This window comes from Diadema setosum, chromosome 13 (assembly GCF_964275005.1).
Source record: "Diadema setosum chromosome 13, eeDiaSeto1, whole genome shotgun sequence".
Classification (NCBI taxonomy): Eukaryota; Metazoa; Echinodermata; class Echinoidea; order Diadematoida; family Diadematidae; genus Diadema; species Diadema setosum.
Window position 1 is genome coordinate 38,550,853 of NC_092697.1, and position 27,646 is coordinate 38,578,498.

General features: G+C 37.2%; 1 protein-coding gene across 1 annotated transcript in view; it reads left to right on the forward strand.

The window, feature by feature from the left end:
- Positions 1-27,646, forward strand: part of LOC140236711 (protein O-linked-mannose beta-1,2-N-acetylglucosaminyltransferase 1-like) — a 160,170-nt gene that overhangs the window by 11,302 nt on the left and 121,222 nt on the right. The window contains exon 2 of the mRNA XM_072316634.1: positions 24,499-24,575. The gene's annotated coding sequence lies outside the window, so the exon portion shown is untranslated. The remainder of the gene's footprint in view (positions 1-24,498; positions 24,576-27,646) is intronic.

Consider the following 27,646-nt stretch of genomic DNA (forward strand, 5'->3'; position numbering starts at 1 on the left):
GTAGAAAAATCATCTTTGGGTTGTTATAGTGGTTTCTTATGGTGATTACTACAGGTGCAATGTAGGGCCTACATAGTTGTCTTTGTTTATGGCTGGTCTTATTTCCAGGCTGTGATGTTTTTATACCTCTGCATGTGCAGGTTTGATTTCTATCAGCCATGAGTAGAAAATAGTCCCCTCTGGTATATCCTATTAGCTATATTTACTAAGAAATTAGCTGCGTTTATCAGAACAGGTAATGTTTTCCTTTAAAACTGGTGTATTGAATGAACTTGAACTTGATAGCAACAGCAAAAAAATGCTGTACTTGGCCTTGGAAATAGGCTAGTTTGACAGAGGTGTCACAAGTCTGGTTGGTTACTAGGGAAGGAGGCCAACACCCGGTGACAGATGAGCCAGAGCCAAGTGATGTCTTCATGCCTTTCTGCATCACTGGGATTATGATAGCCTCGCTTCAAAGCTATATTATTTTTTTTTTAACCTCTGGTGGTGACCTCTTGTTTTTAAAGAAATGATTCAGTCTGGGGAAAGACTACCTCTTCTGATGATTGGAGTCCCCTGGTATGTCATTAAAGGGGGGGGGGGGTGGGATGGGGGGAGGGATGGTAGGTTATGATAGATGTAATGCTGACATGTGGATCGTGACGTAAGTATGTCACAGCCTGAAAACCCGCATCACTTGTCTTGGAGTTCATGGGTAGGATAGGAGGAGGGAGAAGGATGGGAGAGTAGGGAAGGAGAGAGGGAGGAGGAGGAAGAGGTGGAACAAGTGATAAAATGATAGGAAAGAGAGAAAGAAGAATGGGAAATAGAGGAGGTGGAGAAAGAGGGAGTTCTGTTCTCGAAGATGGATTCTAATTCAGTACAGAAGACAGAATGAATTCCTCTTTCAGACAAGGCAAAATTCAGTTGGTTTGAAAACAGGTGCCTTAGCTTTATACCTCTTTAATGAACTCAAATGGAAAACCAATGCAACATCAATTGAAAATTTAATGAAAGTATCCTGTCCCCCATCATTTGTTGAGTTCATTATCATTCCTTGGAAATAGGATACTCCTAGTCAAATATTACTGAATATATAGGATAATACTAAAGCTTAAATTTTGATAGGTAAACAAGCATTCAGATTACTTTAAGATTACCGCTTCTTTAGTTATCATTTTGCTAACTGACATTGAAAATAGATTTTCTTTAATTCTTTTAATGTTAAATAGGCCTATGCAAGTATTACAAAATTTCACATTTAGTATCCCATTTGTCCAATGAATGAGAAATGCAGTCATAATTAGAGGATTATTCATTCTTTTTGTTTTACTTGATGTAAATCAACAATGAAACAGCTTCAATGAGACTAATGGGTGCCATTGTAGGAAAGTGTTTCTTAGAAACGGGGCTGCCATGTGCATTCATCGTCCCATGCTGGCATCACACACAGTTTGTATTAAAGTTCCATCACAGTGAACAAGTGACCAAGATACAAAGCACTGTGTGTAACTTTAAGGCTGGTGCAATGTTATGCGTGTACCTTCATCCATATTTCAGTCATGGCTGGTAATTCTGTGGGGACGGGAGGATAGCTGTCAGAAGCCGAACTTGGAGTGCCGTAAATTAGCGCTCCATCTCATACAGGGGCACTGAACCATGAAATGCATGCACCATGAACGTATGAAGTGGTAATGAAATATTGATTTCTTTTAGGCTGCGTTGTGACGAAAAAAATGGATTTTGCAATTACTGGACTCCCGACTTTGATCTGACACGGGCTAGGGTGCCGACAGTCCCAGATTCAGGTTTCAATAACGGCGGCTAGCTGTTGCAGGATCCACGTTGGTTTGGGCTGACCATATGAGATTTTCAGGACGGGGACACAGATTATTCATTCTTTATTCATATCAACCTTCCTTTACATAAATAATGTGTGTCCAGTAGCAGAAGTTGTAATCACTTTCAACCAATTCCTTGTGAGAAGATACTATGTCTCCATTTTTACAAAGTGTTTAATTCACCATTCATCTCCAAAATACATTATATCAAAGAAATTATGGAGTAGTAGTTGTATTAAAAAAAAAGAGAAAAGTATACATACCTTGAAGATTGACCTGAGAATTGGCGCTAATAGCATGTTCATCTTAATTCATATTTTTTGCTGTACATCGCAGCTTGACTGACCTGAACATATCATTTCTGCATGGAGCATTCATGAAGCAATCTTAATGAGAAAAAGCCATCCATTTGAAAAGAGCCAGCTGTTTCTTGAACAAAGGCTAGTTTCTTGAACGGAGACTAGCTTCTGGCCAATTAGTCCTGCTTTGGGCAATGGTGATTAGCATTTATCAGTTGTTCCAATATTTGAAGAAGAGTTGTGTCATTATTGCTGCTATGTCAGCCCAGAGCCAAGCTCAGATTATATCCACTGTTTGTCCTCTGATGTAAACCCATGGGACATTGTCGGGTGGAGGTTTAATGGATTTCAATGAATATTGCCCAGAGCATTTTGTGGAGCTCTGGGCTGTTAAGTGCTGGCGGAGCTAAACTGTCACAGAGGTTAATAGGTTGCTTCTTTTCTTTCATGCCAAAACTAATAAGTATATTTAAGAAGAAATACTATAAAGACAAATAGGAGTATCTGGAAGTAGAATGTTTGGTTCATGTGCACTCATTCTTGAGATTCATTTCCAGATATTGTGAGATGATGAAAGAGCAAATGAATTTATTTGCAACATGTTCCCCCTTCAACTGGTACCTTTCTTTATAAAGTCCGTTTTTAATTTGCATAATGGTATCACAATATTTCTGTCTGGTGTCTTTTCAATATGGAAAGAGCCTATCTATTATGAGTCTCCATTCAGTCTATGAAAATACATCACATGACTATAAACATTGTGTAACCTGCGTGGTTGTAAGGTTGGACCAAAAAAAAGTGAAGAAGAAAAGAATAACACGAGGATTGAATTTTGTCAAATTAAAGTATGAGTCCATACCAAATTCAAGCTGGCTGCAATAAACAGGATAAAATTTGATGAAATGCAATGGTAGAAATTCAGACCTAAGATGAAAAAGTTGAATGGTGAATTTTAAATTTTTCTATTTGTAATGAATCAGTGATATTACGTACCATAAAACATGATATGTTCGCGGCATGAATTTTTCGCGAATTGGAACCGACAGTCTTTTTTTGCGGCATGAAATTTTCGCAAACTGCCACTGGCATTCTATGCATACAGTGTAGACAAGAACTTTCACGTGCATTTTAATTTCGCGAATCTTGGCGCTCGTGAAATTCACGAAATTAAAATGCACACGAATATTCCTCGTGTTACAGTAGTTACAACTGCATATTTAGATTGCATGTGATGATGTCATCACACTTTGCAAATTTTCCTATGAATTGTACTTATTTTTTTCATCTTCACTGAATTTCCCTTTATTTAAAACCAAATCATTCAGAATAAGAAGGAGGAGGTAAGAAATTAATGTCAAAAGACCATGACAATAGAAAAGAATGAATGAGTGACTGCTGACAAGCCCTTAAAAAGTATAGCTGAGAAGTATGAATAAAAGTGTTCATTTGGATGAGAAAATAGTTATTCTCTATACCAGAATTCATCAATTCCATCTTCCACTTGCTTGACAGCCTACAGTGTACCTCATCAAAATCAGGAAGGAAGTAGGCCCTACTGAGATATCCTCAATTGGTACTGAAGTAGTGCGAATATATGAGTGTTTGGTACCAAATAAGGACAATTTTGAACTGGTTTGATAGCCACAGGTTAGTGACATTAGCCCCAGATCCTTCCATTTGATATGAGACAGCCCTGTACCATTGAAGTTGAGGATTTGTCTTATGTTGATGAAAACAAAAGTTCAAGAATTGTAGGTAGAAAGAGAATTTCAGCCAGAACCTGTGGTGCAATTTTACAGCAGAGTTTTATTAGGTTCCTACAACCCATTCAGATTGGAATCGATAATGTTGGAGATATTTGTGTCTTGTTGCGGCATTTTAGTTTGATGTCTGTTATCAGCAACACGGTTTATGGACACCCTGTGTACTGGTGGCTTGATAAAGTACAGGCGACCTGTTTTCCAATTTTACTGCTCTGTTAGTACAGAGCACACAGTAAAATGTGGTGGGGGGGGGGGTGGTTAAAATGGCATTTAATCAAATTTTCATATTGGATGTATGCCCCATTGCAAAATAAAATTGCATCAGGAAACAAGCATGGATTCAGAAGTTTAGTGAAGCACTACAAGTATTTAGTAACTTGCACTTTTGGAAGAAAGAACTGCACGTGTATAATCTTGTGGTTTCCTTGGATGTACAGTACATTTAGCTTGAACAGTACTTTTAGGCCTCAGCCGTGTGCTATTAAAATGTATGATATTTCACTCTAACATCCTTCTGCTTCTGAACAGACAATATCTGAAGAGTGATATATAGCTTTTGGATGCATAAAGTAACATCATTTACTGTATATCTTGGGCTGCTTTTATCTAGCTTGAGACAGAGAATCACGTTTCAAAACGCGTTTGGAATGATGTTTGCGAATGTGGTTTGAAACGCGATTCTCAGGGTGCAACATTTATCTATCCAGTGCTTCAAGACGTAGGACTTACCATTATTTGGTAGGCACTAAGTTGATAAACTTTTCTCTAGCTTGGACACTGAAAAAAGACAAACAAATTTAAACAATAATCATTGCCATCTGTAAGTATGTGTTTGATGCTAATGTACTTTACATAATTGAGGCCTCTTCGATGTTCTCAAATGTGTTTGTCGTTATTTTTTTTTTTGCATTGATATAACTGTTTTGTAGTCATCAATGTATATGATTACCTTGATATATAAATGGAAGACTGAGAAAATATGATATGACATCATGATGATGTATATTGATATTTTGTGGTAAACTGCTTTATAGAAGCATTCCTCCCCGATGCCTTTTTTTTCCTGACTGAAAGTATGACAGATAAAACCATTTATGCTGTCATTACAGTTTGCAACCTAAATGTGTACAATATCAATGATGAAAGCAAGAGATTAGAGGGGTGAAGATATGTGAGGTATGAGTTTTCTTTGATTTGTCTGCCCTCTGTGCCGATGATATTTGTATGATCACAATGGCCAATCTACATTTTAACTAACATGTCAGATCTTACAAATTTCATATGTTGAGAGGGTAGACAAATTGAAGAAAATTCATACAGAGCGTAATATCAATGATGTCTTAATATCTATGTCTTGAAAGGGGTAACTGATGGTTCCATTTGAAGATGTGGGACATTGGCTCAGGCTGCATGTCAGATGGATTAAGCTACTATAAAATGAGGAATGTTCGTGTGCATTTTAAATTTGTGAATTTCACAAGCGGCAACATTCGCGAAATTAAAATGCACATGAAAGTTCTTGCCTACACAATATGTATTGGATGCCAGTGGCAAGTCGCAAAAATTTCATGCTTGTAAGAAAGGCTGTCGGCTCCAATTCGCGAAATTTTCATGCCGCAAATATATCGTGTTTTACAGTATTAAATAAAGTCCAAGTCTATAATCAAACAAGGAAATACAACTGATATGGCAGATCTATCTCATAAAGGTGGTTAACGTTTACGTAACAAATCTACCAGCATCACTACTCATTACCGTTTTCTGCAGGGAAAAAAAAACACAAAACTGAGCAATTCCTTTTATGGACCATTAGGTAACGGGCTGTCAATATTGACTGTGGATCTGTTCTCTTCTCCCACTTAAACAGTCAACCTCCTCTAAATAACTCCACCTACTCTTTTCCCTCTTCCTTTATTGTGGAGAGCTTAAATCTCCGGGATTTGTAATGGTAGAAGTTGACTGGTCTTTTCAGTGGTGTCAGTGCCCACCCCAACACTGCATCATCACCAAGAAAGCAAAGGTAGAGTGAGGAGTGTATTAAGGACTCCTCACAATCTTCCTTTGTCTTGTCTTGGCCTTCACAGTGGTTTTACCTTTGTGGATATTTCAATGGTCAGTGAATGCTCTCAAAGAGATTTTTTTTTTTTTTATTTTTTTTTATTTTTTTTTTTTTTTTAAGGCCAGATAGTACTCTCCTTCTTTGCTCTATTATATATCTTGGGATTTGTGCTGAGTCTTCATTTCCGAGAATTGCCTTCAGGTGAATTACCTCTGGATGTTACGCACAAGAAATGCACATCATCTGACTACCTGTTGGGTTGCATTTGTGTCATTCATTTGTAAGTATTATACCTAGCCATTGTACACTGCTTGGTATGTTTATAGTGTAAAACAAATTCTGATGTTTATGTTTTTCATGTAATCCCTATGTAATAATCTCCTCGTTCTATCTCTGTCTACTCTTATTTATTTGTGGAAAACGTTTGAATGGGTACAGCAGTTTAGTGGACATCTCTGTGTAAAACTTACCTTGTGTTCAATTGCTCATATTATTGCAAGAGGTTATCATATTGATGTCCAATATTGTTTGTATTCGTCTTTGAACCCATTGTCTTGTTAGACATTTTGTCTTCTGTATTAGAACTTAGTCATTTGGAAGACTCAGTAAAGTTTTAGACACAAATGTGAAATTCATAACCCATGACCAATGTTTCATGACTGTGTGTTTGTTTGATGTAGGCCTACATGATGGGGGAGGGGGTGGATAGATGAGAAGGAATACTTGTCTCTGTTAGCAAATTAGGCTAATGAAGCGGCAAGTTGAAGAGAAAAATGCTAACAGGGGATTCCATTGGTAAAGAAATGTGACTTGGGAGAGGTTTACATAGACACGTGTTGAATACGTGGGTGCCCATCTGGAGGCGATCAATACTGTCTTGGTCTGGATTTCTGATCTCATTTTTTTGATCTCGCCGAATTTGTTTGCCGGTGCCAATGAACTAGATCCAACTCTCATGTGGCTTACAAAATTAGGTGATCGATGTGTCAATAGACGACAGAGCATGAGGTGGAGGGGAGAGACAGAAGGATGGAGAGAAAAGATGAGTAAAGGAAGAAGGAATAGAAAGAGAAACAATTAGAAACCAAATGTTCTGGGAGAGAAGGGGGGGGGGTGGGATGTCAGTACTCTCCATGTGACAGAAAGAAAACACATTCTAGCAATTGTTGTGTGATAGATTAAATGCCGACACTCTGGAGAGAGGTAGGGAAGCTGAAGATCAAAGGGTAAAAGCTAAATGTGCTGGTGTTAGGTTGCAGGTTTACTTAGGGAATATTAAATCCAGCGAACTATAGATGTAGAGTACAGGGTGATTGTCGTAATGCCTTGTTGCACAACAGCATATATTGGATGAAACAAACAAGCCATACCAAGTCAATAAAATATTTTTACAAAAAGTATGCTAGTCTACAAGGAAAAGAAGAAAATGAAAATGTGTTTAATCTAATCACATTTCTGACATGTTTACAGTCTTTTATGGAGTGTTCGTACACTGAAATGAGTCTCCTTGCTAATAACCTGCTTACTAGCGATGACATTCTGTACGACAGCTGTCTTGCAAACTTCACAGATTGACAATCAAACATGCCATTCTTGATAATGCTTGCACGCAAGATTTCTTCTGTAGAGTGGTATGCATGCACCCTGAAAGCAAGGTAAAGCTTAGTGTCACCTCCATAATCGTGTACTCAAGGTCAAATCATTCAAACTGCAAACTCTCAAAATCTAGCAATATGTGGTAAGACAGGGTTTTGTGAAGAGACTAATTTCACCATAAAAAACTCTAAGCATGTCAGAAATGTAATTAGATGTACAAACAAGTTTCTGGGTCCTTCTTTACCTTCAAGACAGTGTACTTTCTGTAAAAATTCTTTATTGACTTGGTGTAGCATGTTTGTTTCATCCAATTCATGCTGTTGTGCAACAAGGCATTGTGTTTGGCCAAATAGAATTTGACAAACTTGATTGTGAGAATTGGGAATCTAGTTTGCTCTCAGATTTACAAAATGTTTCTAAATATGTCTACCATCGGGTTATGTTTGTAAGATTGAAAAACAAATAATGTTTCATATAAAAGTCTGGAGATTGAGTGAAAGGAAGGAGAGAAGGGGAGAACGTGTGTGACAGCAGAAGGTATGTGAAAGAGAGAGAAATATAGAAATAGAGGGATAAAGAAATGAGATAAGGACAAGAGGGGAGAGAATGTTAGAGAAGGTATTATGTGTGTGTGAGAGAGGGGACATGGTAGGGAGAGATATAGAAGATAGAGTGAAAGAAAAGAGATAGAGAAAAGTGGAGAAAGAACACGACAGAAGGTATAATGAGAGACAAAGAGGGGGAAGGAATAGAGGGAGAGATAGAAGAAAAAAAGAAAGAGATAAAGAGAGGAAGCTTGTATAGCTGTAGACAACCTAGATACATTTCCAGGATACCATCCTCTATATGACTTCATTGATCTGTTGTTGAAAATTGCATCGGTGGAAGAACCTAGGATGTAATATTAGAACTGATGGCAATGGAGTAAAGGCATCATTCTCTACCAGCATACCATGCACTGGGGTCCAAAATTTCTCTCTACGGTCATTTTCTGCTGGTCAGCTATAGGACAGCTGGTGGCCAACCTTCATCAGTCAGACACAAAATCTCTGGATATCAAATGCAAAAATTATCCAGTGTTCACATCATTCACTACTAGGTGCATGTACATGTCAGAGAAAGTAAATATTCTTTAAATCAGCTTTTCTGTAGTGAACACTTATAAGATGATGCATTTTAACATATTTGCCAGATCAAGGGGAGATAAAGCTATTTCAAGGGGAGACAAAGCTATTATAGAGTAGCAGTTTGATAATGACATTGTGACGTGATTAATTCAATGAATTATATGTGCTGTAGTCCACATACTCATACTTTCTTACAGCATATAAGCCTTAAGCATTAGAAGTTGTCAGGTTTCCCTCAAAAATGCTTATCTGCATGTGGTAGAAGGAATTTTTACATGATCAATAAAAAGACATAAGAACGATGTAGCCATCTTTTCGTAATGATGCCAAACTTAAACTGGGTTTTGATAAAATCTAACTGATTTCACCAATAAACATAACAAATGCTAGGATGATTTGAATTCATTGACAAAATTTTGAAGTAAATGCACTGAAGTTTGTTTTGATTCAGTATTGAAGTCATATATGATGTGATAATTTTTTTCAACACATCACTAAATAGAATGATTAATAGACTAATATGGAAAGGAAAGTGAAAAATGAAATAGATGTGGAATAAGTGCTGATTGAAGTGGACAAATTGCTCTTGATTGGAGGTGGAACAAATGGTATAGTCTTCAGTTCTAGACCCTCTCTGTTTACCATATAATGACTATAGACATTTCTAATCAGATTTGGCATGTCTCACAAGCTAGACTAATATTTCCAGACTGGAAATTTCTGGTACTCTTTATCAAGGAAGTCTTGTTTAAATTAATATTTGAAAAAGGAAATTAATATTTCATGTACATTTTATATTTCACTTGAATAATAACAAATTGACAAAGATGAGTTAGTATTTTTTGTGAGATATTCCATTGCTACAAGCTTTTGTGACTCTTGGTAAAAGAAATTGCTTTGAGGGAGGAAAAGTGATTGTGTCTTCACATTTTCAGAATTGAGGTCAAAGACTGTCGGCTGGCCATGCAAGTCTTGTGCATCAGGCATCCAATATTTGTGGAATGTTAGTTTCATCCAATCTGTCCATGAATGGGCTCAATACAAATGATTCACGTCGTCGCCACGGTAGCTGGGATGTTTGTTTATGCTTGAGGATGGTGGAATAAAAAATGGCGATCAAGGGAAGTACCAATATTTGCAGTGGGTTGAAATCTAAGGCAGATAGCAGATTGGACATCGGTGAGGAGGCTGTGTGTGATGTTCCACACTGGAATTTATTTGGACAAGTAGGATTTGATTTTCTTGACTAGAGTGCTGTGAGTTTTCTTGTAATTGAAGCCTTCACTGTGGTGATGTCATCACTAGTATTGTTGACTTTATATCACACCATTCAGTCAGTGAAGGTCAGTAAGGAGATAGCAGATTTATTTTTACATTTTAGAAGCTTCTTTTCATTTTTTTTTTTCATATCGTTAAAAGCAGTTAGAAGTGAGCTATCTTGTGTAAATATGCCACTTGATTTCAAAATTCTCTATACATGTAGGCATAATCAGTGCCTAAATTTTGTGAAGGTAAGTGTAGGCCTATATTTCTTTCAGAAAACTGTCGAGAGTAAACAAGAATTTCCTGTGATTTTAACAATCAAATTGTATCTGGCAGGAATGTAAAGTGTGTGGCTTCACTGGAACAGGGATGTTTTTCCATAATTTGTTTTATTGATACAGAGATTAATGTGTATTCCACAAGCAAGCAGGAAAGTTTACTTTCTAAAGTGATCTGTCAGGATAGAGGGGCCCAACGCCGTGAAGGTGAGCCGTCATGCGTAAAATCCTCCCACGTGTTCGGTGTTCGTCGTCTATTGAGTCTTGTCAGTGACTGAGGGTGTGGAAAGCTGTATACTGAATGGAGGTTTGCTCCACGAGCTGGCCAGATGTTTTCTAGTCCGCTGTTGTTTCCATTAATGGGCATATTACGTCTAACGTCCCATGAGGCTTTGCTCAATTTGACAAGTTCCATCCCTGTGGGTAATAGGTCTACACCCTTGCTTTTTCCTCCATGGCTCCTCCTGGAGAAACAGCTGGTCTGCTCATTCAATTTGCGTTTAAACACTGCGAGCCCAGTGGCGAAACATCGTCCAGGTATTGTAGAGTTAACAAGGGGAGGGGGTCATGGCGAGTCATCCGTCTGTCATCGCGGCGAATTAAGAGAAGATGGTAGGGTATAGAGGGTAAATGGCAAGGCATGGAGGCACGCCATCAGAGGTTTCCCTATGAGCTCCCGGCTCTCTCTCTCCCTGACATTTGGGAAGATGAGGGAGTGTGTCTGACCGAGAGACAAACGGACATGTCTCTCTCTGGTGTTGTCTGAAAGATGGAGAAGAGAAATGCCAGGGGTTTTAAAATGAAATGGGCAGAGTCATACGATGAGACAATTGAAAGAAATGAGGTGGACATGGCCATTTAAAAGTTTGATTAAAAACGTATTGCATACACTGGAATCCTCGCTGCACGAGGATTTGTACTTCTGTGTTTGTGAACGTCCTTGCTGGCCCATATACGTCGTGAATAGTTTCTCTTTCTGCTACTGTTGTACCAGATATGAAATGGAGAAGTGAATGTAAGATTGTAAAATGTGACATTTTACTGACATTTGCAAGTGAAGGGAGTGATTCCTGTCAATGAGCTCTCTCTGGCGTCAGCTTCTTCAACCAATTGCAAGAAGTGATTTACAGATCCAATGTGTGACTTTTCTTTCTCAGAGCTAGATATGGAGAAGTACAGGCTGTAATCCTGGTTTTCTGTCTGATAAGAAGAGCCTTTATAATTGTTCTTTAGCTAGGCAAGTTCCACTGGGTTCTCTATACTGATACAATCTACTCTCCAACATGCACTTTGTTTCACAAGGCGATATCAGATATTTGTGAAATGTGAAACACTTTAAATCTATTTTCTTCGGTTTGTAATAGTACTAAAGACATACCATGACACTAAGATATTGCTGTATAGCATTCATTTATAATCAGTCTCTAATGATAGACATCCTTTTACATATTTTAGTTGGTTCTACAAATTATCACCTTTTAGAAAAGTCTCTCTTTGGTTCTAAGTTCAGCAGTGAAAGAGAGCTCTTTTTGTTTATGACAGAGATATCACACTCTGTTAAAAGAGGAATGAGGGATGGACGTGGGAATATCTTACCAGTGAGACCAATTCAAGGGTTATATAGGAGCAAAGGTGCTATCAAGCAATTCAATCATGGGAATTGAGCCATATTGGATGGGTTTGCAGTGAATTTGTGATGTGAGTTTGGGCCATTCTCCAAGAGGTGTGGTGTGAGAGGGGCCAAGGGAAGAGCTGGATGAGATATCAGGCAAACGTAGCATTGGAATTCATGAATTTTGCATCAAATTGGTCATTCTGACACTTTGCATGCCACTTCACTTTCTGTGTCAACACTTTGGCTTTTAAAGTGGAAGGTTGCGAGAATGGGACTTTTCAGCCGTTGCAAAAAGAAGTTAACCTGCACTGTGAAATATAGTGCAGATATAGTGTGAACAACTTCCATAAAATCTTCACCATCATCAAAAGACTGCCCTTGGGACTATGAAGACACACTCCTTCTATTTCTATTGTATGTACATACTACAGTATCTCATGGTTGGCGGAAAGGTGTTGACTTGAGTTTGACCTTGAAACAAGCTCCTGTTTGACACCTTGTGCAGTTTACAATAACTGCTGAAGTAGAGAATTTACAAAAAAAAAAAGAAGAGGAACTTTGGAAATTGAAAATCATCTTTTGCGTGCTTTGTAACAAATCCACAACATAGAAATTATTATTGTATGTATGTATGCTACAACAAGACACAACATTAGGAATTTATTTTCCACAGGAAAACAATATTTAGGTGCAGAGTTTCTAAACAATGTGCTGTTGTACTAGTCGTAGGCCTACACACACTTGTACAATAGTTCATTGAGGAGTTTCTGCCTGCTTCTAGCAAAATTTAGTATTCTGTGAACCATGTGAAGACAAATTGGTTTGATATGTGGCTGTAGCCAGGATTCTTTGACCTTGTTCTGCCTGATGTAATTGGGTCTTCTGCTTTTCAGCTGCCCTACGATTAGAATGGAGCACCACACAATGCCTGTTGATGTCTCTTTTGTCCGGATGCTGGTCTCAATTTCTTCCGAACAAGATGTCTCCTTGGGGTTGATTACCGTTACAAAAAAAGATTTGCGGACAATTGAAAAGTTGTTTTGCAGTGAAAATTTAGGAAATATGACATGACATCATAGGCTTAATGGTCACCTGTTTTGACTAGGTGACAGAGTGTGTTTACTTCTAGATGTCTGCTCCCATTCAGGGTCCTTTTGAGTCCATGAAATCCTAATTACCTATTGAAAATGGATTTATAAGATGTAGCCTCTACATATAAAAGTATGTAGTAAAGACTTCGTTTCTTTCCAGATGTTTTTATAAACTTCTTGGTGACCATTTTAACGGGGTTTTGCAGAGTATGAATGGAGAACCTGTGTTCTCTCTGCTTGTGTGGTATCCCCCTCCCTCATACCCTGGGGGTGGGGTTGGATAGGAATGAGAGGTTGTGAGGAGCTAGGAGCCAGGGAGAACAGACTCCATATTGTCTCTTGAACTACAGAGAGAAGTGAACTTGTGTAGAGATCTGTGCACATTGTTCATTCCACCAAACTAACTTCTCCTATGGTGCTTGATTTGGAAGGGCCTTTTACATTGACAGTGGAAACTAACATTACTCATAGGAAACTAATAACATTATGATGAAATTGGTAAGCAAACTGTGCTAAAGTCACCCAAAATATTTCCAGGAAAATGGCAGTCTACAGGCATGTAGATTTAAATCTGATTTCAGATTTTTTTTTTCTTCTGAAGTCTACACATATTTTGCATTTTCCATGTATCAGAATCACCTGAAAATTTTGATTCCTGATTTTTTCAACAAACCTCAATATCATCCCTGATTCTAGAATATGTTGGCTAATTTTCTGTAAATATCCTGTGAAGTTCGATGTTACAAATTCCAGTAAAGCCCTCACTGTGGATAAAAATTGTGACTCTGGTCACTGACATCTACTTGACTATTTTAGAGTACTCCGCAGCTGCATTCACACGCACTTGAAATGAACAGTTTTCGAAAACATATATTTCTTTGGTCGATCTACATTAGGGCGCGAAAATCAGTCCCGCTTGATTTTATTTTTGTTATCACGATAATTTGCTGCATGCAGTGTGTGTGAATAGCATGCAGAGACCTAATCGATTTTTAGTCTCAAAATGCAACTCTCTACACTCTGATGTCCGGGGCTACATACCGGTCATTGGTAATTTTTTTTTTTTCACCCGAAACTTTCACACTAATTTGTTGTATGCAGTGTGTGTGAACAATGGTAAATTCTTTTTTAGAATTTTGTGTCACGATGCAAAAACTGATAACTCAGAAGACTGTGTCTGAATGCAGCTATAGTTTGTGTGCAGCAGATTGCTTAGCTAATTGGATTTGCATGATACAGAGGCAGAGACACCCTTATTTTTCAGTGCTAAAATGTCACAATTCTTGTTCCATTGTAAATTGAAAGATCAAACTATGTCAATCTTGATCGATGTGATTATAATTCTCAATGGGAATGAACCTAGATATCAAAGAATTCTTTCCAGGGCACTCTTCAGTGTACCTAGATCTCATACTATAAATATACGTGTAGAAAGGCACAAAATGCTCTGTCTATTCATACCTTGTTATAGGGATAGAACTGCACTACGCAGTTACGATTTTTTCCCCCATTGCATGATTTCTCTTGTGACATCTGTCCAGAGGGATATGAACTCTGTCCGACTGTCAGATGGGATTTGTCAAAAGAATGACCTTTGACCTGTGAGAGGTCGCAGAGGTCAGAATGGAATGAGCCATCAAACTCTGTCTTGACTGGCGGTAAATTTAATGGCAGCCATATTTCAAGTTAATAGAGTACTGAAGTGATGATGCCGTGGTCTTTTGTTACAGCTTGGGTTGAAACCAGATATGTGCACATACACTCTAGGGCAGGTGAGGTTGTTTAGAACCAGTTTCCATGGCAATGAATGGCTTTGACATCACACTTTGGTACTGAACAAAAGGATGATTTATATGTGATGAGTTTGAATGGAGTGGTGGTAGTTAGTGCTAAAACCATGAAAGTTATATGAGTGAAATCAAACTTGAATCATCTGAATCCAAGATACCAAGGCCCCTACAGCCTATGGCATCACTGCACCGTTTCATAAAAGTTGTCAGCTCTGACAAGTTGTCAGTCACTGATAATAACCATAGTAACAGTCAGTGACCAGAGCTTCTCAGCCAATCAAAACCAAGGATTTTGGTGAAATTGTCAGAGACTGACAACTTTCACGAGACATTGAACAGGTTGTGAATTCATATTCTTACAACAGTGCAATGAGCGAAACTGTAATCAACTCACTAGTCTAGAGGGAATGGTACCAGTTAAAACAAACTCATTTCTTCCTTTTTTAAAAACATGTTACTCTGGCCTAGAAGATGTCATCATGTGTTTGTTTAGATTATGAAGATAAAAACTCAAACTCTTAGCTTCCTGATTCCCATTCTTCAGTTTAGTAGAAGATAATTATTTCCAGTGAATTTTTCTTTCATCGTTATCCAGCTTAACTGTTTCTTTTGGCTTTTTGCTGTCATGCTGAGAAGTGTCAACAAAACTTTCTAGCTTTTCTCAAAAGTTTATATTCAGCGCAATTTGAATTGACACCCATGTGATTCATTTACAAATGTTGATCTGTTTGGTTTCGATGGAATCGTAGCCTGGATTTTGCACTTGACTGCACAGCCTCTCTGTGTGAACACTTTGACGGCCACACAAAGCTTCAAACGGTTGCCTTGTGGAACAATAAAGAGTGGGAGTGTTTGCTTCTTACTATCAAGAAAAGCTTTTAAGTAATTTGAGGTAAAGCCGCCTAAATGCCTCTTTTGTGGATGTCCAGTGTAGCTTGAAACTCACCCTGTATGCATGCTGGGCTCTGTAGGCTGCTGGTATTCCAGTGGCTATGGGCCTACATGGAATGTAGGTAAACTGCATAATACATAGGTCACTGTGGAATGATTGGAAGTGGTTCATACATGGGAGTGTTACATTTGAAATGTGCAGACCTAATTTCCTCTTTGTATGAGTGTTATCCTCATACCATTAAAGACATTGAGATAGGATAGTGCCATCATAGCATATTTTGTGCAGTTATATCATCATGAAACTATGCATTACAAAAGCTGTGTCTCAGTCTCACTAGAAATGAATGAGACTATGCGTGGTCTTTTTCTGAAATTGTTCATGCATTAACTTAGTCATGTACATTTTTGCATTTATATCTGTCTTTTGTATTCTCCAGAGGAAGACTGCTTTTATTTGATAACTGTTTTCAGTGTGGTAGCCCTTTGTTTTTTAACAGTGTTTTTAGAATACTGTGAATAATACCCTTGGTTTGTACATCAGAAATGGGTTTATTTTAGACCCAAATGATGATGCGCCTAGAAAGGTTACATCACTTCACATTTTTTAAAAAGTTACTTTTGAAATTTTGTGTAAGATGAGTGAGTTTGCAGTCATTGGGTTTTCTGTTTTGTGAGGACACAAAAATTATGACTGAAGTTTTGAATTCACCTGAAAGTTGTACATTAAAGGCCCTACTCATAACTATGTGTCTAGTAATTAGTATTAGGAGTTAGTGTCAATGTAGGCCTATTTTTAGTCTTTGAATAACTGATTCAACAGTGAGTTCATCTTGTGACTTCTTGTATCTTAGAAGATTTTATGATTAGGAAAATGTTTGAGGAGGCAGTGCTTTTAAGTGGGTGTTTTGAAGAATACCACAACAATGAAATCATGATTATCCTATCACATGAAATGTCCTCCAGAAAACCTGGAAACAGGTTTTCTACGACCCTTTGAATACACAAAAGAAAGCCTTTAGTGAAGAAAGGTCGGGAACCAATTACATCCACAGGGAGGTCTTTTGCTCCCTAAATGGAAACTAATCTTTTTGATTTAAAGAGTCTGTCCATGTTGTAGGTCTATTGTTTGGGCAATATACAAGACGTCAAATATATTAAAGGCTTGGCTAGATTCAATGAGATAATGTCTAATTCACATGTGATTGTGAACTTGTAAAGTTAAAGAGCAGTCTTAAAACTGTACTAACAAAATGTCAAAATTGTACAGTAGAACAGATAATGTAAATATCAAAAATAGATCATGATACATTTCTCATGTTTGAACTTAATATATTCACAGAGTAGTATGTTGTTGTTTTTTTGTCGTGCTTGTAGCATTAAATCAATGAGACATTTTGCAGGCTTACCTTTAGCTGGTGCTACTAAATCAATATTTTGGTCTTTAAAGGTCCAGTTTACCTTTGGGAGCAGTGATTTCAAAAATGTTCAAAATATCACATTTGATGAATATGTTTAGGTCTGTTGTATCACAAAACGACCTACCATATAAAATGTTTGCAATAAAGCCTAAAATATAAGGAGATATCAGTATTTTTCTCAATAAACCGTAACTGTATACGGTTTAATCTGGAAGTATTCTTATTATAACTATTGTTCACATTTTGTGTATTTAACAATACTTAACATCAATTATACGGATTCAGTTTTTTACAGTTGTTGTTTCTATCCCTAACTCGCATTTTAGAACTAGTTTAAAGCACGAATGCTGGGTTTCTGTTTCATCTGCAAATGGTAAACTATGCCTTTAAGATGTCCATCCCTCCCCCTTTCCCTCAGTATGGAAACAGAAATTATTACCTATACGAGGTAGTTTTGCGAGGCAATTACAGTTGTTATTTTGCAGGGTCGGGAGTTCAGCGGGCGATATTAGAGCATATTACGAGCATCCGGGGTTTTACATATACAGTGGGCTCCCGTTATAACGAAATCCTCGGGACCGGCAGTTATTCTTTCGTCATATCGGAATTTTGTTATAACCGAACAAATAAACGATAGAAATACATAGAGTGTATGACATTGCAGCCCAAATTTTTACTTTGTTATAACCAGATTTTTGTTATAACCGCGTGTTCGTTATAACGGGAGTGCACTGTAAAACAGGGAGATGGGAAGAGAGATTCCACTCCTTCTCTTCCCACCTCATGTAAACATTCCGATCGACCGCGAAGAGAAAACATTCAAGGAATTCGCTGCGTGTCGATTACACGCACCGCGAAGAACGCCGATAAATCAACTCATACAAGGTCGACCACTTCCACTAGTTCCAGCAGCACGACGCGTCGTGGAACAATGACAAACTGCACAGTGACCATCAGTTATTACAACTCTCCAAATTGAAAAGAAGCAAAAATAAAGTGTAAAAGCGTTCAGATGTTTGAAGTTCGCCTGTTACAACTACATATGTATCTTTGAAGTTGGAGTTGAATGATATACATTGATGAACAATTTTTCAATTATTCGACATGTTGGTGATGATTTACAGGTAGTCAAATGTGGCTTGATCTATATCATAGTGTATAGCTGTATTCACATATTTTCATAATTTACCTAGGGGATAAGTAATAATTATGATATTGACTGGCCTTGAGGGAGATACCAGATAAATATTGCCCGCACTGAAAGAATATTGCCCTCGTCTTCGACTCGGGCAATATTCTTTCAGTTTGGGCAATATTTCTGGTATCTCCCTCGAGGCCAGTCAATATTATATAAATGTCTTTCATCCCAAAGTAAACAGAGGATCCAGGGTTAAAAATGTGGCCCAGCTTTTTATTTCTCCCGTCACTCTCTCTCCCTCACTGCATATTCCATGCTGTGTTAAGAATCTCCACTTTCCAGACATATCTCTGTGATGTTTATTTTATGTCACCCTAAAGGTCGCCATGGAATGTTGATTAAGTAAACAGCCCAAAGAGGCAGAGAGTAGCATGGAGTGCACCCTCGCTTTCATTCCATGAAGCCTAGTGGAGCTGGGAGGTGTGATTGCTACTCATTTTCTCTTGTTATTTTGTTATTCCAAGTTCTCCAGTACCCTGATAGACATTTCATCAGGAATATGAACGAGGAGTGAATAACCTTATTTTCTTTTGTTTGTTTGATAAATGCATTGCAGCATGAATTGCTCTGTAAAAATATTTGTATCAAGTGCAGGAATGCATTATCTTTACTTGTTGATAGATTTCAGAGCTGAAAAGCGAGGAAAGGGACAAATTATAGAAAAAAGGCAGATGCATTACTTTTGGGGAAAAAAATGCAGATGCGTGGTCATGAGTTTAATTCCACTCGCTATGTATCTCCTTTTGCTGCCATCTCAAAATATTTTAAGATTACAAGACTGTCACTAGTAATACTGGATAATTACAATCACAAGCCATTAGGCAGGATTGTAAAGAAGATTCAGAGGTGATACCGCCATGGTATGTCTCAACTCTTGTGGTAGAAAGTCTCCAAGGCAATTCCCATTATCAACCAAAGTTCATCTAATGCTGTCATCTGGTATCAGTGTGTGTCAAGTCTATCTCAGGCAAAGTGTATGTTAAAGGGCGTGTACAGTTCTGGTTGAGGTGAGGATTTAGCTTTTAAAGGTCCAGTTTACCTTTGGGAGCAGTGATTTCAAAAATTTTCAAGATATCATATTTGATGCATATGTGTAGGTCTGTTGTATCATAAAACATCCTACCATATGAAATATTTGCAATAAAACCTAAAATATAAGGAGATATCAGGGTTTTTCTCAATAAACCGTAACTGTATACGGTTTAGTCTGGAAATTTTTTTATTATAACTATTGTTCACATTTTGTGTATTTAACAACACTTAACATCGATTATACGGATTCAAATTTTGACAGTGGTTGTTTCTATTCCTAACTCACATTTTCGAACTATTTTATAGCACTAATGATTTCATCTGCAAATGGTAAATTATGCCTTTAACGTTTTGCGAGATATTCAGAAACCACTCTATGAGATGTCAAAGAGCATGCAATTCTAAGGGGTATCAAAAGTTTATTTGATGAAAATCGGTTTTGAAAATGCTGAGATATCCAAAAACAAGGTGAAACAAAGAGATCCTAATAAAAGGCGTGGCCTGTCGCCTGTTATTATTATCACTTTTTTTGGATATCTCAGGCATTTGAAAACCAATTTTCATCAAATAAACGTTGAATCCTTCTTAAAATTACATGCTCTTTCATATTTCATAAGAGGTTTCTCATTATCTCGCTTAGGAATGTTCAAAACATGAATTCCCAACTCAACTAGGACTGTACGGTCCCTTAGCAGCAAAACAATCTCATTAACCCAGTGCGTGTCTCAGTAATTTCATGTCCATAGGTTTGTATGTGAAATTAGTTTACATTCGACTTATGGCACAGGAATGGTTAATTTCCCCACACCATCTCCAGAATACTTTGAGCCTTCTCTACACCATTGCTATTGTCATTCAGAAGAATACAGTCATGCAAATCAATCTCCATGCTTTTTGTCCACCCGGAGCTATCTATAAATCTCCAGTATGTAATAAGGTTTCATTAAATAGTTTAGCAGCTTCCAGGGTTGTTCACTCAGATCCAGCTGTGTCACTAAATTGCTCTTTTGTCATACACCCACAGTCTCTGCAATCAGTGCCATTATCAGTCTTTGGAGCAATCATACAAACATGCCCACACTTTTCTGCCTGATTTTCTCCATTAATGAAGTCTGTTGGCTTCCAAATTGGACCTTTGAATCAAGCCTGAGGTAGCCAAAGTCACAGGTGTTGCCTCTGCCTACAATTTGATTTAGTTAATGTTTTACAATGTGGCATGAGTGATTTTAGTGATTTTTCTTTTCTTGGTGATATTTTGTATTCACACAAAAAGTGCCATGCTACTTGCATCATCATTTGTGTATTTGTCACAGGTGCCTTGACTGGAGTTGATTGAATGGCTAATTGTGCTTTCTGTTGAGATTTCAGATCAGATATGATTAATACAACGGGTATCTTGGGGGAATCTTGTGTTTTTATAAATGCCTTTTCAGCATTGAGATTTACATTTGTACATACCTAGGATATGAAAATCAAAGAAATGACAACTGTACAGTGATGGAGAATGAAGTATTGTAAATTGTTGTCAAGATACAGATAGGCTTATGTGATGAATATGTGAATTTTGTTTTCATTGAATTTTTTAATCTTTAGAAGCAGAAGGGCATAAGTCCTGTTTATTTTAGAATTAATAGTCCATTTAGGAAAAAAAATACACTTGCTTGTAATCTTTCTTGAGGTTCTAGATGGGCAGAACACTAGGCTGCATTGCACAGATGTGACAGAGATGATAAGAGAAAATGACAGAAAATGTTGTAAGAAATGAATGATAGATCAATGGATACATCAGGGAATAGATCAAGTAATGGACTTATCAACTTGATTTACACATATCATAGGTAGAATGGTAGATTATTGTATGTGTAAAACCAGAAACATCTGCAGCATGAAACTTACGCAAATTGCTGTTGGCATTGACATTCAATGCATTGTGTAGACAAACACTTTCGAGTGCATATCACAAATCTTGGTTTCTCGTGAAATTTACGAAAGTTTCATGCACGCAAAAATTTGTGGTTTTATATGAGATACGTCTGTGAAATGGCATATGGATAGATTGATTCAATAAGTAAAGGTAGGATTATAGAAGAAAGGCAGCATGATACAGGAAAAAAAGAATGAGGATAAATGAAGGGAAAGTGGAGAGTTATATCATGAGAAGTAGAGGAAAAATGGAGCTGGTGTGGGGATTTAGAGGTGGAGGGTGTATCCTGAGAAGCAGTAGCATGAATAATTCAGGTTAGAGCCTGCTAGATTAGGGACATGGATTCATTTAATGCCCAGTCGCCATTCTGCTAGGCTGATGTTCGATTTCCGTCGCTAGTCTGGTCCTGTTTAGAATGATAGACGTTGGTAGGCCTTCCAACACATAATTTGCTTGGTTTGTGGCAGAGAACATTAAAGGTAGTAGAACATTGTAGGAGACTTCAACACCTTAAGTTTGTCTCAAACAGTTTTAGCTATAAAAACAAAACAAAACAACCCCCCCCCACAAAAAAATAAATAAATAAATAAAAACCTAAAACGATTTGATATGATATGATTTGATTTGATTTTACTTTAGATCATTTCATCCTTTGGTCAGATATTGTTTTGTAGTAATGGATTGTGATGGTTTGGAGTAGATTGTGTTAGATTTAAAATGGAATACCATATTTAGACAAAATTTACAGGAAACTACAAAAGCAAAGAAGAGAGGGACGTCCCCTTGTGCCAAAGTGGTCTCATAATCAGATATGATTTTTTACTTTCAGTTCAATTATACTTTATTTCCATCCAACAAAGGTACATTATACAAAGTACACATTTGGCAAAATTTGTATATCAGTATCACAGTATAATTTGTAAGAAGTACAAGTTATGAGGTATAATACAAATGCATAAATTATGATAGATAATGAGAAAAGCAATGCATACCTTGCAATGATGACAAGAGTAAATATACTGATGGAAAATAATGATCTACTTAAAAGCAGTGCCTGTAATGCTTGGACCACTCAAAAAACAATTATATGTGATAACATCTTTATCCAAAATTTATGTATGTACAGTTGGGAGCATCTGATGACTAATATAGATGCAGGTAATATAAAAGCATGCCAAAGAAAATTTTTGTGGTAAAGTGCAGAGGAAAAAACTTCAAATGAGATATTAATATTACAACACTTTTTAGTGATGAAGAATTGTGTGATATTCAAATGACAATTATGAAATGTTCATAGTAATGGGACTTCCCCCCCCCCCCCTCAGTTATGTATGATCCATTAAGACAACTGCTTTAATGTTGTCAATAAATGCATAAAAAAACTTGTTTTTTTTTTCTACTTCTTTTTCTCAATGATCTCAAACTGGACCCAAACATCAAATAGGGCCTAGTTAATATGTCGGTCTCGTGCATTGCCTCAACTGCACATGAAGTTTTTGACAATGTAAAGTCAAGTTCAAAACTTACTTAAATTTAAAAATGTCAGTGACTTTCTGAAGGCATATTCAGCCTTCAGGTGCTGTCATTCTAAGGCCAAGAGTGATCATTGTATCCTTTCTACCAAAAGTCATCATCTGCATGAGGAATCACAAATTGACAGAAGCGGCATAGCAGAACTGTTTGATATTAATATCATTCTGTAATTTAGAGAGTATTTTGAGTTATCCAACAAGTTACTTAACTAGTTGTTAAAAGCTTGTCATTACTGTGTCAAAAAAAGAAGAAGAAATAAATATATTTATAGATATGAGAGCTTCTGTAATGAAGAATATGGAATAGCTAGTTATGATGTCCTCAGGTAAATATGTCCATAAGTTCAAATTGTATTTATGCAGATGGGCATGGGTTTGATTGGATGCCTCCTTCAGATTAAACTTTTGAGTGCTGAGTGGGTGGGAGAAGGGCTCTTATGGTAATAGGCATTTAAAGAAGGAGTTTATCTCTAAATTGCCCCGTGTATGCCATTTGCCCCACTTAGATAACATACCTCGACCTGGTAGGCGTCCCATATCTTCAACCATGTTTGTATGACCACAAGATTTCAACATGATTGTGAACAGATAATTCAAGCTATCCCACACAATGTCCTAGTTCACTCTGTGTTCACTATGTGCAGGATCAAATCAACCTTAATTGCTCCTTTTCTTTCATTACTCACCACCCAAATATTCAAACTACCTTGATGGTTGTTTACAACAGTAACAGGGGCACAAAAAACCTGTAAGGGGAACAGAAAGCCAAAAATAGGCAGTCGATTTCAGCAAACCATTGGAATGTGGCTCTACCACCTGTTGTGTTCTTGACTAAATATCCCTCTTCAATATCCTGAAGGGTCGCTTTGTTTTTTGTTTGTTTGCTACAGCCATCTTGGGGTGGGCTGCACTGATCGATGATTTATATTCGAATGCAACCATTATTTCCTCAATTTCCTTTAAGATTCGCTGTAAGCCTCTAGGGTTTTTTTAGTAACCTTTCTACAAACTTAAAAAGAAAAGTTCCTCAAATTTGACAGTTGTCTTGAAGAAGTCATGAGCTGAATATGAAAGAAAGGTTTAAATTTTCCCCTATAAAAAAGAATTTTACTGTCCACTATAGTACCAAGTAGTTGATTAACTAACTATGAAACTTTGTTTTAATTTAGCATAGTTACAGACTTGAAATTTGATAATTGATGATATATATATATATATATATTGCCCAATATATTCTTATAGGGATGGCAGACTATATAAAAATGTATACAATGCACCAAGTTTTGACTTTGTACAAATGCCAAAACACACATTCAGAAAAGTTGTAGTAGATACATTTTTCTAAAAAGATACTGTATTACTATTAGCCAAACTTTATTTCTTTGTTAAAGGAAAAACGCATGTATGTACTTCTCTTCAAAATTAGAATACTGTGACACAAGACATTTTGGCGGCATGAAATTTTGTAGGGCAGATAAATTGCCACTGGCGTTCAATGCATAATAGTGTAGACAAGACTTTTCATGTGCATTTTAATTTTGCGAATCTTGGCTCTTGAAATTCATGAAATCAACATGCACACAAACACATTGCTTTTGCAGCTTTACATTACTTTAAATAGCTTATGTCAATTGAGGTCCATCACTGTTGCATGTAGGCCTAAATCTTTGCACATTTCATCTGCTCAAATGGAGCAGTGTATATTCCTTGTTGAGAATTCATGCCAGTCTGTACAAGAGTACTTCAGTTTGATGATTTATACTAGTAATTATATTTACCCTTTTCATTTCTTGCAGATAAACTTTTGCTGATCGTTGCTGGTGACAAGCTGACAGAAATACTGTATCAAGGATTGGTTACTACTAAGAAGCAGGTAATTTCTTTTAGTTGAAACATCTATCTTTCTCTCAACATTTCAAGGCATACATGCCATAGAAACATTAATCACTGAAGTGTATGGCTGGTGCACTTCGATAAAACAGCTGTAGCTCATGGATACTCAACTTCATATTATAATTCATTTGAGGCAAGTTTCAGCGTGTGATATAACAGAAATCAATTATGTAAAGCGACAATCACTTACATCATTTTACATCTTGGAGAAATGAGAGTTAAACAAGCTTTTGAATCATTTAGTTTGGGAGAAATCATATCATTTGATAGTCGAAATGTTGGTTGATACATGGAGGAAAGATGGTGTGTTGATATTTATAAGCCAAGGTGTAAACAGAGAGTAAACTTTTCATTATGCCCAACGTACTCATTCTTTTCCTACTTATGAAAAGAGTTTTTTTCTTGTTTTTTTTTTTCACACAAACACTGACCAGTTGTGGATCTCTCTGAGTGATTTATTATGCAAATAATTGCTTGAAAGTGGACATTCAGAGCAAAATTAGCAGAATTACTGCAGTGTTGATAGTTCAAAAATATTCTGATGTATGAAATCAATGCAAGGTTGTAGAACCAGGGAGCTAAGGGTATGATAGAATCTGTCACTTCATTCTTGCATTCTGTTTGAAGCAAAGTAATATGAAGGCCAGTCAAGAATTCTTCAGGCATTAGAATTAATTTACTACAAAGATGGACTTACATACAGTCTGTAGCTCCTGCAGTGGTTTTATTTTTATGGAACAATTTTTGAGTGTCCAATCCTAAGCCATTCACAGTAAGAACCGCCAATCAATGGATAAAAAAACCTTGGCCATTAATTGACCTGTTGTGTGTATAGGAAGTCTCGCCTTCCCCGCTCTCAGTGGGCACACAGGTGCACGTGACTGAAATGCCGCGGCGATACCGTTGGTTTGCCAAGCGAAGTTCCCTGCTTGCACAGCGATGTCATTTGTCAATAGCGGGAAGCGGCCGATGAAGTATCCACGACAAATTGCTCTGGAATCTCATCTCATGCCGTAAAGCTCTTTCAAACAGCAGTGGCTTGTTTTAGAGAAAAATGATATTCCTAAGCTGATGGCAGAAAACATATCAGCACTTTTGAGTGGCAGGTTGTTTTTTTTTCCCCCATTTTTCTGCATTATGAGTGAGATGTATTGATGAGGTCATGTATGATATTTTTTTTTGAAGCCAAATAAATTATTTTCTTTTGATTTGTACTGATTGCAAAAATGTTTGGCACCAGTATCATTCTTTGTGAATGAACTAGTTGTGCAGTCTTTGAATTCAAGATTTCATTTATGAGACAGTCCCTGCATGTAGGCCTACACGCTGAGTGTGTTTAACTGATTTATTTTGCCTTGTATATAAAATATGTACATATGATATCCCTATTTGCTAACAAGGCATACAAACAGAACGTGATTCAGGCAGGAGTAAAACAAAGTTGAAAATGTTAGCATTATAATCAATGCAGAGTGTAGAGGTAGCAGAGTGTTTTCAGATTTGATGCATGCTATTCTGGTAGGTATATTCAGGATGCAGGTGACTCTGTTAGAGTGTGAGTTAGAGTGTTTAGAGACGCTGTGTACTTGTGGCACCTTTGAAATGGTGTCCTCATAAACAGCTTCATAAGATGCAGTCTAGTCCGGTATCAGCGGCGACCGTGAGTTTACGGCTGAGACTCTCTCCGCTAAATATTGACTTTGGACTTGGCCAGCCATGGTGATGCATTTGGTCGGAGATTTTTTTTTTCCCTTTCCTTCTCCGAAGTCACCTATCTCGTTGAAATTGGAAACATCACTGTCGGTGGTATCACATTTGGATTGCATCGGTGCTATGGTACACACCTCTATCCTCTCTGGTGACTATCCACTTACTCCATTGAGGAGGAGCTGATTTTGCTCTAACTTGTGTTTCCCATAGACACCTGCCAAAGTATATCCTGGTCTAGTCATCAGTGGGTTTATAACAATTTCAGGGCAAGAGAAAGGGAGAACAGTTTGTGAATTTTCTAACTGAAGAAGACTACATCAGCACTGAGTTATAAGTACAAATGTTTAGCATGGTGATTTGAAAGAAAGAGTTATATCTATTAATTGTTTACATTGGTAGCATAATTCAGTAGACCTAGAAACTTGTTACCAGGATTTGAAAATATCAGTACATTATGGCTTTCTGGGTAAGAAAGATGAATGCATGGCCAGTAAAGTTTCTTTTTTTATGACATTGAGCAGACAAATTATGAATTTAAGTCAGAAAAAAAAAGAGATTTGACTTTTTTTTGGAACTTTTATTTGTATATTATGAGCCCAACTGAATGAAATGACTTGACATCAAAATAATGTAGCTACATAGTACATGTATACTAGCTTTTATCCTAACATGTGATTGGTTGTTCATTGCTGTTGCTAATGGTAACATCACACAATGCTGAATGCGTTGGATTGCCATCTACTCTCCTGGAATCTCTCCCAGATTCTTTCACAGATGGAGTTCAGTTGAGGGTCAAAACTTGAACTTCTAAGATGTCAATCAAATTCTCAACAAGAAATGATATCAAATATATGGAATGTACACACAATCCAAATATTTTTTTTTCTCTCTCTCCTAGTGTTGGCTTGATGTTAGTGAGATAAAGAGTTTGTGGTTGTGTATCCTGTAGTCTCTGCCATTATTAGACGAAGTTGCGGTCACTGTTCCCAGAGGGCGTACTGTAAGCTGAGGGCTGACCGAGAGAGAGGGGGGTAAATTTTGAAGAGAACAACAAATATAACCTTGCATGTCGTCAGGTTCCATTTCCTGGCTGTACTTGTAACAATAGGCATCACAAAGCCTAAAATAACGTATCATGGGAAAAAGATCATGAAGTTGGTATCAGTGTAATACTGTGTGGTATGATTGAAGTTGTCACTTACAGTATGGTAAAATGTCTTGAAGACATGGTAATCTATTGAATTTGTTAAGCATTTTAATTTTACCATTTGTAATCAAAAAGCTTTTTGAGTCAATTGTTACTGGGCAGCTGTAGAACAGAACCTGAAATTTCAGACTCTC